General features: G+C 38.9%; 1 protein-coding gene across 1 annotated transcript in view; it reads right to left on the reverse strand.

Annotated features, from left to right (window-relative positions):
- Positions 1 to 10,540, reverse strand: part of LOC145981303 (inverted formin-2-like) — a 156,729-nt gene extending 146,189 nt beyond the window's left edge. Inside the window, exon 1 of the mRNA XM_083114496.1 lies at positions 10,179 to 10,540. The gene's annotated coding sequence lies outside the window, so the exon portion shown is untranslated. The remainder of the gene's footprint in view (positions 1 to 10,178) is intronic.
- Positions 10,541 to 12,755: the final 2,215 nt, after the last annotated feature.

Raw genomic sequence — 12,755 nt, forward strand, 5'->3', positions numbered from 1 at the left:
GAGATCATTGATATATTAGGGAGATCTGTTTTGCGCTCCGTGGTAGCAGATATTAAAAGTCGGGAATATTTTGCTATTATGGTTGACGAAACTTGTGGCAAATCCGCCCGTGGACAATTAATATTCTGCATTAGAACTGTATATAAAAAAATTGATATTTTTGAGGAATTCATGGGCTTTTATGAGATTCCGAACACTGAGCCCAAAACTTAAAAAAGGGAGAGAGTGAGTCATTCATTAATTTATTTCAGTGAACAGAGCCCCCAAAAATTTTGACAAGTCGGCGCCTCTGTCCGAACCCACGAGATAAATCCGTTGAGCCAATCCCTGTTAGTGATGATAGTGTCTTAACATTCCTTTAGCCTAGTTTTCATAAATAAAATTACCTTCGGATACACTAAAAGATAATATAGAACTAATTGCAAGAACGCATTGAAGAATATTTTCCACGCATCCACGAAAAACAACGTCCACTCCTCTTTCGCTCGATTCCAGGAAGGAAAGTGAGTTTTGCCAGGAAGGGAGAAGACTCTTAAAGAGACCAATTAGCAGTAATTGAAAGAAAGCTGTCCTTGAAAACGATTACGTCATGGAAAGAAAGCTTCTCATATTCTGCAGAAATGATTATCCCCCTCAAATGTCAAGATGAGGACAAATACATGCTGTGTATTCATCTATGGAACTATCCCCTTGTGTCCTTGGCTATGGATATCACCTATATGATATCTAGGTCATGCTTGATAGGGTAATGGTTCCCGTGTGCGGCTCTTTTGATGCTCCGTTACCCTGCTTTAATCTGTCTATTGTTATGCCCATCCCTATCCGGGAACAACGGCGTCTATGAATTCGGCATCTCTCTACAATAGCACTGCGCTTGGTACCTACAGTTCTGTGCTGTGTGTGTTCCAATTATATATGCGTGTTCTTCCTATGCCAGATTTACGTGGTTTCGGGGTCAGACTCCTCATCTTGACATTTGAGGGGGGGTTGCCCTCAGTGGCGTACGCAAGGGGGGTTACCGGGGTTAACCCCCCCCCCCTTGAGCTTTGAAATATTATGGAAAATGTTGTAGAAAAAATTAGAAATGGCTAATTTATCACAGTCAAAGATCTGCGACAGTAATAATAATAATTTGAATTATTATTCCAATGCAGCATGGAGAAAAACAACATTCAAAACACAATCTAAGTGGCCACAAAGTTCAATTTTGCAATTCTTTTGCAAATAGTCGCGCAGTCTCTCGCGAGAATTGTGAAAATTCCTTGCTTCGTCGCAGTGTGCCGACCTTATTGCAAACGTTCTTCCCGGTACTGATTTCACATCCCCTTGTGAACTCTCAAGTGATGCTGAGTCTACATCCACATCATTAAATAATGTTGAAGAAGTGCTTTGTGAATCACCTAGAAGTGATAAATGTGTTGGAATGTCTATAAACTTACTTTTGAACGAAAACATAGACTCAGTGGAATTTGGCAACATGTATTCTCTCGCGCCTCATCATCTTCCTTGGTGAGTCCCATAGGTAAAGGTTTTGTAAATTTCCCCGTGCATATAGCACCGTGCCATGAAGGCACACGTAGTGGTGTGCTGGGGTCCACGCATTCTCGATCTCGCCCATTTTGCAGGGGATGTGATCAGCACCATGCTCCGGCAGCCTTCATCCCCCAGGGTTGCTCTCAGGTACCCATTGCTATGAGGCTGGGTGCGGAGACAAGGCTGGATAAATTCCAACCAATTTCGGGAATCGAACCCGGATATCCCACGAAGTTGTCAGACTAGACCACCGCGGCTCCTTGAATGAGTTTCATATTTTGATTATTTCAATAAATTTAATATATTTGCTTGTTTTTATGGATTTTCTTCACACTTAGAATGTCTCACCTTTCGTAACAAAGAAACAAAAAAAATGTAATTTTGTTCTACTGCTTTCATAAATATATTTATGAAGATCTCTACTACTTAATAATAGTAGTAATATAAGTAGTAACAGCAGCTGCATTAGTAGTATTATTAGTAGTAATTAAACAAATTAATTAATTAATTGTAAGTATTATTAATTAATTATTATCAATTAATTAAAGTATAATAAAACAATGGTAATGTGAATTTGTAGAAAGTTTTCGAAATACCCCCCCCCCCTTGATGAAATCCTGCGTACGCTACTGGTTGCCCTAGAACAGTTTTTTTTAGCTGAAACAAAAAAAACAAGTATTTCTTCCTTTGGGCCCCTCTATACACCTGCCACGTTTCATGGAAATCGGAGGGGGAGACTTAGATAACCTCCCTTGTTAGTATTCTCTTCCCCGCGTAAAAACAGACGTATGGATGTGGAGAACCAAAGTCAAAACGAACTTCGATGCTCATGTTCTACCCCAGTGGTTCATAACATGGGGCCCGCAGAGCCCAGGAATCCTCCACGCAAAGACTTGGAGAAGTGTTGTGAGTGAACAGAAGAGAAAAAATAGTGTCAATTATAAAAATAAAAATTAAAAATTTCAATATGTTCTACAGTTTGCAACAGATGAAAACATGACAATATTTTTTGCATCATTTTATTGATATTAGAGATTGTTTCGACATAATAAAAAAAAACGCATTTTCATATCTTCAAGGAAGAACCCCCTTCCAAATTCCTGGCCTCCCTTACAAGAACACTTTCTGGAACTTGATTTTTATCATTTAGCGGCCCTTTTCCGCCACTTTAAGCTAATCGCGACGACGAGACATTCCCAAGCGAGGATTCGAACCTAGGATCCCTGGCGTCGTAGCGCGCTGTGCTAACCACTCCGCCACGGATGTTTGATGTACTTTAATTTCTACATTATGTTTACCCATCCATATTTATTGTAATTTTTTTCGTACTTATATGGACCACACTAGAGTACTGCATTGGACAACTTTCACTCGAAAATACTCGATCGAATCTCCCACGCTCGAGCGTAATTCGATCGAATATATAGAATATCAAATATCATTTCAATGTGACAACAACCGTACAAATATGTATGTAAAAATTCGTCCAGGTAGTTTCAGCCCATAATCATCTATTCATTTTCATATATTGCTATGTATTGGTAAGATAGACTAAATTACATTTTAACATGGAGATGATGAAGATGTTCACTTTAGTTTCAATTTCACTGCGTCTTTCACTTCACGATCCATATTTGAGGGCCACTACTACAGAAATATTACGGTTACACGTGAACTACTGGGTTTCGAGCGAATACTGATCGTTTGAATGTTCGAGTGTTATCCGCTCGAGCGAAGAATCTGTCGATTCCGAAAGTCATCAAACGTCATACTTGCGAACTATTAGACGATCGAGCAAAAAGACCTCGATGCATCACTCTAGACCACACCGTATACTTTTCAATAACGTCTACCAACTCACAAAACATTTGTCGACGGATCTAAGCTTGCCCTACTCAGACATACTGAAGATGTGAATTGTTGTCACATCTGAAGAAAGGGTGTCCTGTAAAACGTGCCCAGCGAAAATTGCGCCCAGTACGATCCCTACCTGTCAATTAATCAAATTTTTCAAATAAAATTGACTCCCATCACACTTTATCCAGGCTTTGAACTGGCTAAATAGCAAAAGTAATTTTTTGTCATTTTGACGTGTTAAAAATCAGGTTATAGGCATCGTCAATATTGGATTTTTTTTTATTACTATTTACATTATGTACATTTTTATTTCTATACTTTAACTTTAGGGCCATGAACTCAAGTTTTACTCCAATTATTCAAGTTTGTGGATGTAGGATATTGCTTTCAAGCAAGCTCTGATGTCACCGTCCTCTTCGTAAGTTAGGTTAGGTTGAACTCTTTTGAACAACGCCAAATCACAGTCCCGTCTTCTTTGCTCTCTTTACAATATAAGACTACCCTTCATAGTGGGCACATGGCTTACCGTGGCTGGTCGTTGTCACTTCCATATCGAACATATAACAACATAAACACACAAGGCGAACTAACTGAACTGAACACTAGGAAAGTTAGAGCAGTAATAAGGGTGATATATAGAAAGCTGTAAAGGATAAAGTGGGGGGAAATCCAGAGGCGTCTCCTGAACGCATGCGGCAATTGTGGGAAAAAGGACAGCTTGCTCTGCGACGACATTAATGAGCATTTCTACATTCTAATTTCTTTATATAGGAGAAGTATTTATTTTACACGAGAGCGCTGAACTACATTTCTTGGATCTGAAGTGAAAGAAAGTAATAATTATTTTCCCACAATTGACGCATGCGTCACTTCAGATCCAAGAAATGTAATATAAGCTTAGTTCAGCGCTCTCGTGTAAAATAAATACTTCTCCTATATGAAGAAATTAGAATGTAGAAATGCTCATGAATGTCGTCGCAGAGCAAGCTTTCCTTTTTCCCACAATTGACGCATGCGCAGCATTCACCGCATGCGTTCAGGAGACGCCTCTGGGGAAATCCCAATGCATTGGAACGTGACTCATGGTGACCAGGTAGTCGCTAGGAATGAATAATTTTTAAACTGGTGGCGATTTACACAGACTTTTGTATGGGCGCGATTTTCATATATTCTGAAGAAAGTGGTGAAAGCTATCAACTTATGAACTTAAAAATGAATACCTTTGAAGCGGATCAACATTTTCTGATCTCTTAAACTTTGTAATTTGCTTATCAGATCTTACGTGAGATAAACTTTAATTTTTAATTCAACGATAAACATCGCTGTTAAAGATTTCCAAGATTACTTTACATATGAAGAGCATTTGTTGCTACTTGTGTTGCAACTCCTTAGAGGTGTGCCAAGAGTACCAAGTAAGAACTCCTGCCGGACACGAATTTCCAAGATCTCAAAAAACATCTTCACAAGTTTCGACTGAGATGTGTAACAGTAGTGTACACTAGGTTCAAAACTTGGGCTATCATATTATACTATCCGAATGGACAAATATTTGCGGGGGGAGGCCTTTTTCGATCATCATTGGAAAGTGGTGTTCTTGGCGCAGAGGGGAATTTCTCTGTAATAAAAAGCAACGCCCTTTCCTCTAACAGTTTCGCTCCAAAATTCCCCATTGTTGGGAAGATGTCACGCTGGTAACAATGAGTTCGCAACAATAACGGCGTCATAGAAGGAAGACTGCCAAGTTCAAGTCACACAGTCCCCTGCGGGCAATATTGCCAACTCCTACGAAATCAGTGTAACAACTTGTAAGAAATAAGTGTGCCAACTCGTGAGATGCAATCATCTTCTTATTGAAATGAACAATTTTATGCACATTTTTCGACCGATTTTATCTTCTCTTCTGAGCCAGGGCTTTGCAGGTAGCCGAGATAGCCTGGAATATACGCCTCTGATGTGTAATATCCATTACAATTCGTTATATGGGACTAACTCAAATTTATAGGGGAGATGAAATAATGTATTGTTAAGAATATGATGACTTAAAAAAATTAAAAAATTAAAGATACGTGACTCTACCTTACTGCTGAGAATTACAAGTGGAGAAATGCCGATTTGTTTATATTTATAAACAAAACTGAAAACCAGGGTTGTTAAAGGTTCAGGAATCCATAAATTCTAATGGGTTCTACTGGGTTACGCTGCAGGATCGGAACCTTCTCTCTCGCACAATTTAAATTCGGTCCAAGTTGCATATTGTTTCATTGAAAAAATATTCCTAGACCGCATTTAAATTGAACCGGAAGAAAGGTTCCTGGACCGAATTGAAATACTTTACAGATAAAAAGGTTCTTTACGATGCAGAAAGCGTTTAGGCTTGCTGATTTTCTCTCCTGGACCGGAATTGAATTTATTTAAAATTCCTGGACCTCTATCAACCCTGATGAAAACACCATTTTTTGGACTTCCGCTCGTTTGATTCTCACATGACGAATTGGAAGAGGTGCTGCTGTAAGTCTGTATCATTCGTTCCGAAACCCCAATTCAGAAAGAAAACTACTAAAGTTCAATTTCAGAACAAAAAGAAGGGGCATAGTGATACTCTATGTCAATATCATCACGCTTGTACCTTTTAGGCAACAGTCCAATATTGACAAGACAGGATATCTATGTCCAAAACATAACTCACGCCCAGTCTAATGTCAATCATATAATCTTTATCTTGTTTGCCGAAAGATCACCGGCGAGCTATACTGTCTCTATAGTTGTATGTTAGAAGCGATAGGTACATTTTCCTTCACCAAGATGAAGACCTGTAGTCAGTGATGTGCGTCTACGCGTAAACAACGATAGTCTACATTCTACACCTAGACTACTTTATACACGTAGATTACGTACTCTATGTAAACAACATGGCGAAAGGAGATAACTTAGCAAAGGGCGCCGTGAAATTCAAATAAAATTATATTGCGTGTCAGTTGTTGATGTGTGAGGAGAACTTTCCATACTCTTTCTTCCAAATTCGAACAATTTCTCACCTAGGAAGAAACCTAATATAGGAAATATTGTAATGTTTTATGGGAAGAAGACCACTCTTGCCTCACGACTGCCATCTGTTGTTCTTTTTGCATACTATTTATCTTCTTCCATAGTTGATAATAGAAGAGAAGATAAATTTTGTTGTAAATAGGATTCTTTCCATTTCGTTAGGAACCAATATAGTTGAAAATGTCACTTTCCCTTCACGAAACCGCCCGACCCTGTGGCCGAGTGGTTAGCACATCGCGCTGCGACGCCAAGGGTCCCGGGTTCGAATCCCGGTCGGGTATGGTTGTTTGTGAATGTCCATTTTCATCCATTTCATCATTCATCCCCATCTTCGCAAATTAGCCAAGAGGCACAAAACGCGAAGTAAAATAAACTAAATCAATCAATCAATCAAAACCTTCATGAAACCCTTGAAAATTAATTTTAATGCACTTTAGATTGTCTACGTAGTCTATGTAAACTACAACCCAATGTAATCTACGCGTAGATTACGTGTAGACATCGCATGTAGACGTAAACTTATAGTCTACGGCACATCACTGCCTGTAGTCCAGTCGTCTTACAATCAAGGGGTGGAGTAACATAATGCTGCGGATCCCACTGCTGAAGCATCAAAGAGGGTGTAAAAAGGGGATAAATGTGCTAATCTCAAGAAAAGGTGCAACAAAGTGTTCATTTTACTTTATTTCATGTCCTAAAATACATATCTCAACCGATCGGTATGAAAACAGCTATTTTTTTAAAAAAGATGCCACACCTTAAAATCCGTTCCGTAATGATAATTACGAAATGCTCTCAAAAGTTCCTGATAATATCTCTCAAGTTCTTAAAAGGATGGAATGTCAACGATTTGGCCTAAATGTGTCAAATCACCACATTCCAAGAATTTTTCGTTCCGCTCTTCTGTACCACGGACATAGTCTTCACGGTGGACAGAAATCTAGTTGAACTAGCGCAATAATAATATATAGACGTAGGGCTCTATGATCCTGCCAAAAGAAAACCTCAAGAAATAATTATAGGGGGATGCCCCGGCATTAAAATACCACTAAATGTGGGCATGTGTGCAGTGGAATGTCTGTTATTCTACCCAGAGGCGTCTCGTGAACGCATGCGTCAATTGTGGGAAAATGGACAGCTTGCTCTGCGACGACATTAATGAGCATTTCTACATTCTAATTTCTTCATATAGGAGAAGTATTTATTTTACACGAGAGCGCTCAACTACATTTCTTGGATCTGAAGTGAAAGAAAGTAATAATTATTTTCCCACAATTGACGCATGCGTCACTTCAGATCCAAGATATGTAATATAAGCTTAGTTGAGCGCTCTCGTGTAAAATAAATACTTCTCCTATATGAAGAAATTAGAATGTAGAAATGCTCATGAATGTCGTCGGAGCAAGCTGTCCTCTTTCCCACAATCGACGCATGCGCAGCATGCACCGCATGCGTTCACGAGACGCCTCTGGTGTTACCTAAACCCCCTTTTTGCTCAATTTCAATTTCAAAAACGTCAAAGGTTCTAAACGTCCTATGTTGTTTGCCCGTTTTTGCTTTCTTCGTTTATTTTTAGGTCCTCCTCGATGGCATAGTGGTAACGTCGTAATCAAGGAGTCCCGAGTTCGATATCCGGGGAAGGCACAGTGGTTCGGATCGCACTTTAAACTGTAGGTCCAGTCCCGATTAGCCTTTCTGTGCATAAAGTGAACTTAAAGCAACAGTTCAATGAATCAATATTTGTTCATTCACTTTAGTCCTCATAGTTGATCGTTCAGTTTACCGTGGCAATGGAAGGAATTATAATAACGACACGCAATAATAACCATTTATTACAGCTCTGGACCTTATTTTTGCAAAATATCTATCTTGTTTCTAAAAAAGGGATGTCAGCTTGGTTCCTGTTTACAGTACTATATATTGCTTACATAAAAGGTGGAAGTGTAGCCGGTGTGCCCAAAGGGGGGATTCATGACGCAGGATTCTCTTGGGGAGGGGGCAATTTTTATAGTTTAACTACCAATTCTATATATCTTCACAGGGAGAGGTTTAGACCATTTAAATCATCCCTTTATAATAGGTGGCCAGGCCATAAAAATAATCACAATTGTGCAAGCAGAAATAAGTTATGATGTAACGTGCTGCCTATATTAATAATAATTAGGGAGCGGAAGTTGATAACCTAAAAAATATAGGTATATGACCTATAGAATGTCCTAAAAAAATGGGAAAAAATGACGTAAAAAATTAAAAAATGACCATTACATTTGTTAGTTTAAGGTTAAAAATTGAAAAGAAACAAAATGCACAAATGATACCACATGCACATTCAATTAAAATATGCAACGAGGATTTTCAATGGAAACAGGGTCTGGCCAGAGTATTTCAGCCTCTCCTTATCTGATCTTTAATCTGAGTTTGCCCCCGACACAACAAAACTGTCACCAGTTCAGCATTTCATTTGCTCGTAAAGTGCAATCCTGTGAGAGATATACGGTATATAGGCCTATGGTCACTTTGGTAAAAAGGCTCAAGAATATTTCCAAAATTAAAGAAGTAACAAAATATGATGAAACAATATACCGAATATTGCGAAAAATGACGGGAAAATTCCGAAAATCAGGGAAAATGACCTAAAACCTGAAAATTGGCAAAATGCACTTTAAAGTTACCTTTTTTTGGGATCCAGACAAAGTGTAATATTGTGTATATTTAACGGGCATCGTGTCCGAAAAGATGACATTTCATCAACTTCCGCTCCCTAATGATAATTATTTCACCTTCACCACGCTTGGTTTGAAAAATACATTATTCTGTTTTCAGCTCTTTTAGTGGATGTTGAAAGCTGGGGAGGGGGTGGGGACGATTGGCTCAGCCTATAAGCCATAACAAACGCAGATGTAACCGTTGATTGATAATGCATTGTTTTTTTTTATATCATTATTTTTATCTGGTTTATTTTACTTTTCTGCCGCTCTTGAATAATCGCGGAGATGAGGAGGAGGGATGATATGATAAAATTGACGAAGGAACACTTAAAAAGAACATCCACGTTCAGACCTGGATTCGAACCGGGGGCCTCTGGCGTCGTAGCAGTAGCACGCTGTGATACACAGGCGCAGTTCTGGAGGGGCCAGGGGGGGACTGACCCTCCAACTTAATGCGGTAATTGCGCCGCAATAGCGGGTCTTAGACGATTTGATTGATGTGTACAGTTTGAAGAAAGAAAAACGTAAAATGACTTTGTGTTGAGCCAACAGTTACTGCTGAGGTATCAAAATAACTTTTCAATTTAATTATTCTAAAATTTCTGAAGCTTACCGTAACTTTTCTAAAGTAATACGAGTATTGTAATAAAAATTTAATGAAATGCAAAATGCAATAATCGTAGCGTTTTGCTTCTTTTTGAACTGACAACCAATATACTAATTAATATTTGTTTACTTAAGCGAGGAAATTTAACATTTTCAAATCTAAAAGGCCTAGAACTCAAGTGTTTTTAGGTTGTTGTTCTTTAATTTCCGGGGGAAGGTCTCCGGACCCTTATAAACTAAGGGATATTCAATAATTCTCAGGTACATCATTTGCTTCTCCCAGAGTCTGCCCCCCCCTCAAAACAAGAGCTCAAACTCCGCCCATGTGTCATAACCGACTGATAATGCATTGGATACACAATACTCAGTTGATTTTTAATTCGGGTACAATCTACAAGAAGTTGTGTTGCTGTAAACTGTAGTACTTACCTTTGAAGCAAAGTTTGTTGACGTTCGTCATCACGTTACTATCGGTTTAAACTTTCCGAAATTCACTTTGCACTTACGAACACTCACTTCTCCACAGTTAACATGTCTAGCCGTTTGCGAAGCAGGAGTAAACAAGAAAACACAGGTGTTTTTAGACTGAGTTTTCGAATGGCACCCTCACTTTCACGAACAATGAAACATCTTGTGCGAGCAGATGGCTTCGGCCAAACTCAGCTGCGAGTCACGAAATACACAGGAACACAGTTCCACACCACGCGCCGACTGACGGGTGAAGGTGAAGCAACAAATCGCGTTGGACCTTTTCTAGAAGGGGAAATTACGTCACTGCTAAGAGGGTGGCCCCTCGCTTGTCCTATGCGTGCAGGTTCTTCGAAAGGAAAGCTCTTTGACCTGAACATAGAGGGGTGTTGTGTTATGCGAGTCCATCTTCCCTGTCAGGGTTCACAACTTTCCAAGCCGTGTTGCCAATTCTCTCACCCAGAAGCAAGAAATGCCAGAGAAATAGAAGCCTTCAGTTCCTCATAACGACCAGTGAGTGTCAAGGTCATTTTGTATGACACAAGGCTGCCATTCGCATTTATTGGAATTACGTGTGAAATTCGAGCTGGCGGTATGTCTTGTGCGTGGGCTTTGTACTGAGAAATGATGATTCAGTAACAGACGTGGCCTTGTAGTGCTCAAGGCCGTCCACCACAGGGTGCCAAGGGGGGGGGGGGGGGGGGCAAGTACCTGGCATCCATAGGCGTCGCCAGAAATTTTGGGGGTCAAATTAACAACAAAACTTGAATAGTAATAATAATTTATTATATCATGCTTATGAATATTATAATAACATAATTATTTACTATTATTATTATCATCATTAGCACTATTATTATTAATATATTGTTATTATTATATCCTTGGAGCGACTTTTGCACTCGATCCACCAGATGATTGAATATCCAGCACAACTCTTTTTGTATTATTATCATGCAGTAAGTGGGCTGAAATGTATAGTTATTCTATTTTGTTATTAATTCTTACACACCTCGTTCAAGAAGAAGCTAGGAGAAATTTTAATCATATTGTTTATATTGTGTGACCAGTGGCGGCGATTAGGGGGAGCGAGGGGGGAGGTTGCCCTCCCTGTTTTTGCAAATTTTGCTCCCGCACTATGCTAAACCTTATCTACCAAGGGAAAATAATCTCTTCCCCCACCCCAGTTTTGGAACCCAATCGCCGCCACTGTGTGTGACCTAGCATATAAAACTCTAATTTTGGAAATTTGAAACTAGTTGTTCTTTAGTTCAAGTGATACATTATGAAAACACAAACTGGTTCTTCGATTTAGATCATTTTCTAATTCCTGGTTCCGTTGGAAAGCTTACTAACTGAACTACAAGCTTGCTGACTTCTTGCAACTTGATATGAAGGCTGTAAAGTTCCAAGGGGGAGGGGGGATTGACCATTCGACCCCCTCCCTCCCGACGCCCTAGCCTAGATCTGTGATGGCCTAAATCAGCAAACGCAAAACAAAATTCACCAATTTTGACAAAAGAAAAATGTTCACAAATTAACAAGTTAACAAATTTTACACCAACTCAGTGTGTAAAAATCGTAAGAAGTTACTAAAAAGTGAACAAAGAAAACACATTTCAACCTTCGTGAGCCTGTGGATTGGTCAATTCGTTTTCTAAAAGTTGATGCCACGATCTCAACAATTTGACTCGTAAATAACTTTGTGATATTTTTAACCATATGCGTTAAATGAACATGTACCCTTCAAATTTAATATTAATAAATAAATTATGCCAAAATCATAGAGAGTATTAGTTCGATTATGTCTAGGCTTGGAATCAAGCAGGTATTTAAGGGGGGTCCAAGGGGCCGGACCCCTCCCCCGAAGGACTTACCAAGCAAAAATTAAAAAATTAAAATATGCGTTGTTTAACATTTGTTGCATAATCGAGGTTTATTTGCTTCAATTTATTTGAAGGCAGTAAATATTTAGTTTTCTATAATTATTTTAATTAACATTAATTTGATCTGCGTGTGTGTCTAAACAAAAACTAACGTAGTACAATGACTCTTTTGTTGCATAACAACATAATGGGATGAGGCTAAGCAGATAGGAAGGGAGAAGAGAATGCTAGTGAGAAAATGGAAGGAAGCCAAGGAAATAGAGAAGAAAGGTGAAGACACAATGAACTGGAATGGGGGACTGAAGATAAACAAAGAATGGAGGAAGGTTTTAGAAAGAGTAGCCACCTGCTAAAATGTTCCAGAACAACATTCTAATAGTCTGGAGGGGAGTAATGTTTGTGTGTATATGGATCGTCCTGTGTTGTACCTTGTTACATTTGTACTTGGTGCAGAGTCTGAAGAAGACCTTGCTAGAAGGTTGAAACGTTACGTTTAGCTTGTTTTATAATAAAATAAATTTCTGCCTTGGTCAGCATATTGAGTTTTTCATATCATGGAAACAAGGCTTAATGGTGTTATAAAAATTATGTGTAGATATACATTTTTCTGTTTCTGATACTGCATACTACTATGAAAATGTTTGTTGAGTGT

The sequence above is a fragment of the Lepisma saccharinum genome, chromosome 29, assembly GCF_977018435.1.
Source record: "Lepisma saccharinum chromosome 29, izLepSacc3.1, whole genome shotgun sequence".
Taxonomy (NCBI): Eukaryota; Metazoa; Arthropoda; class Insecta; order Zygentoma; family Lepismatidae; genus Lepisma; species Lepisma saccharinum.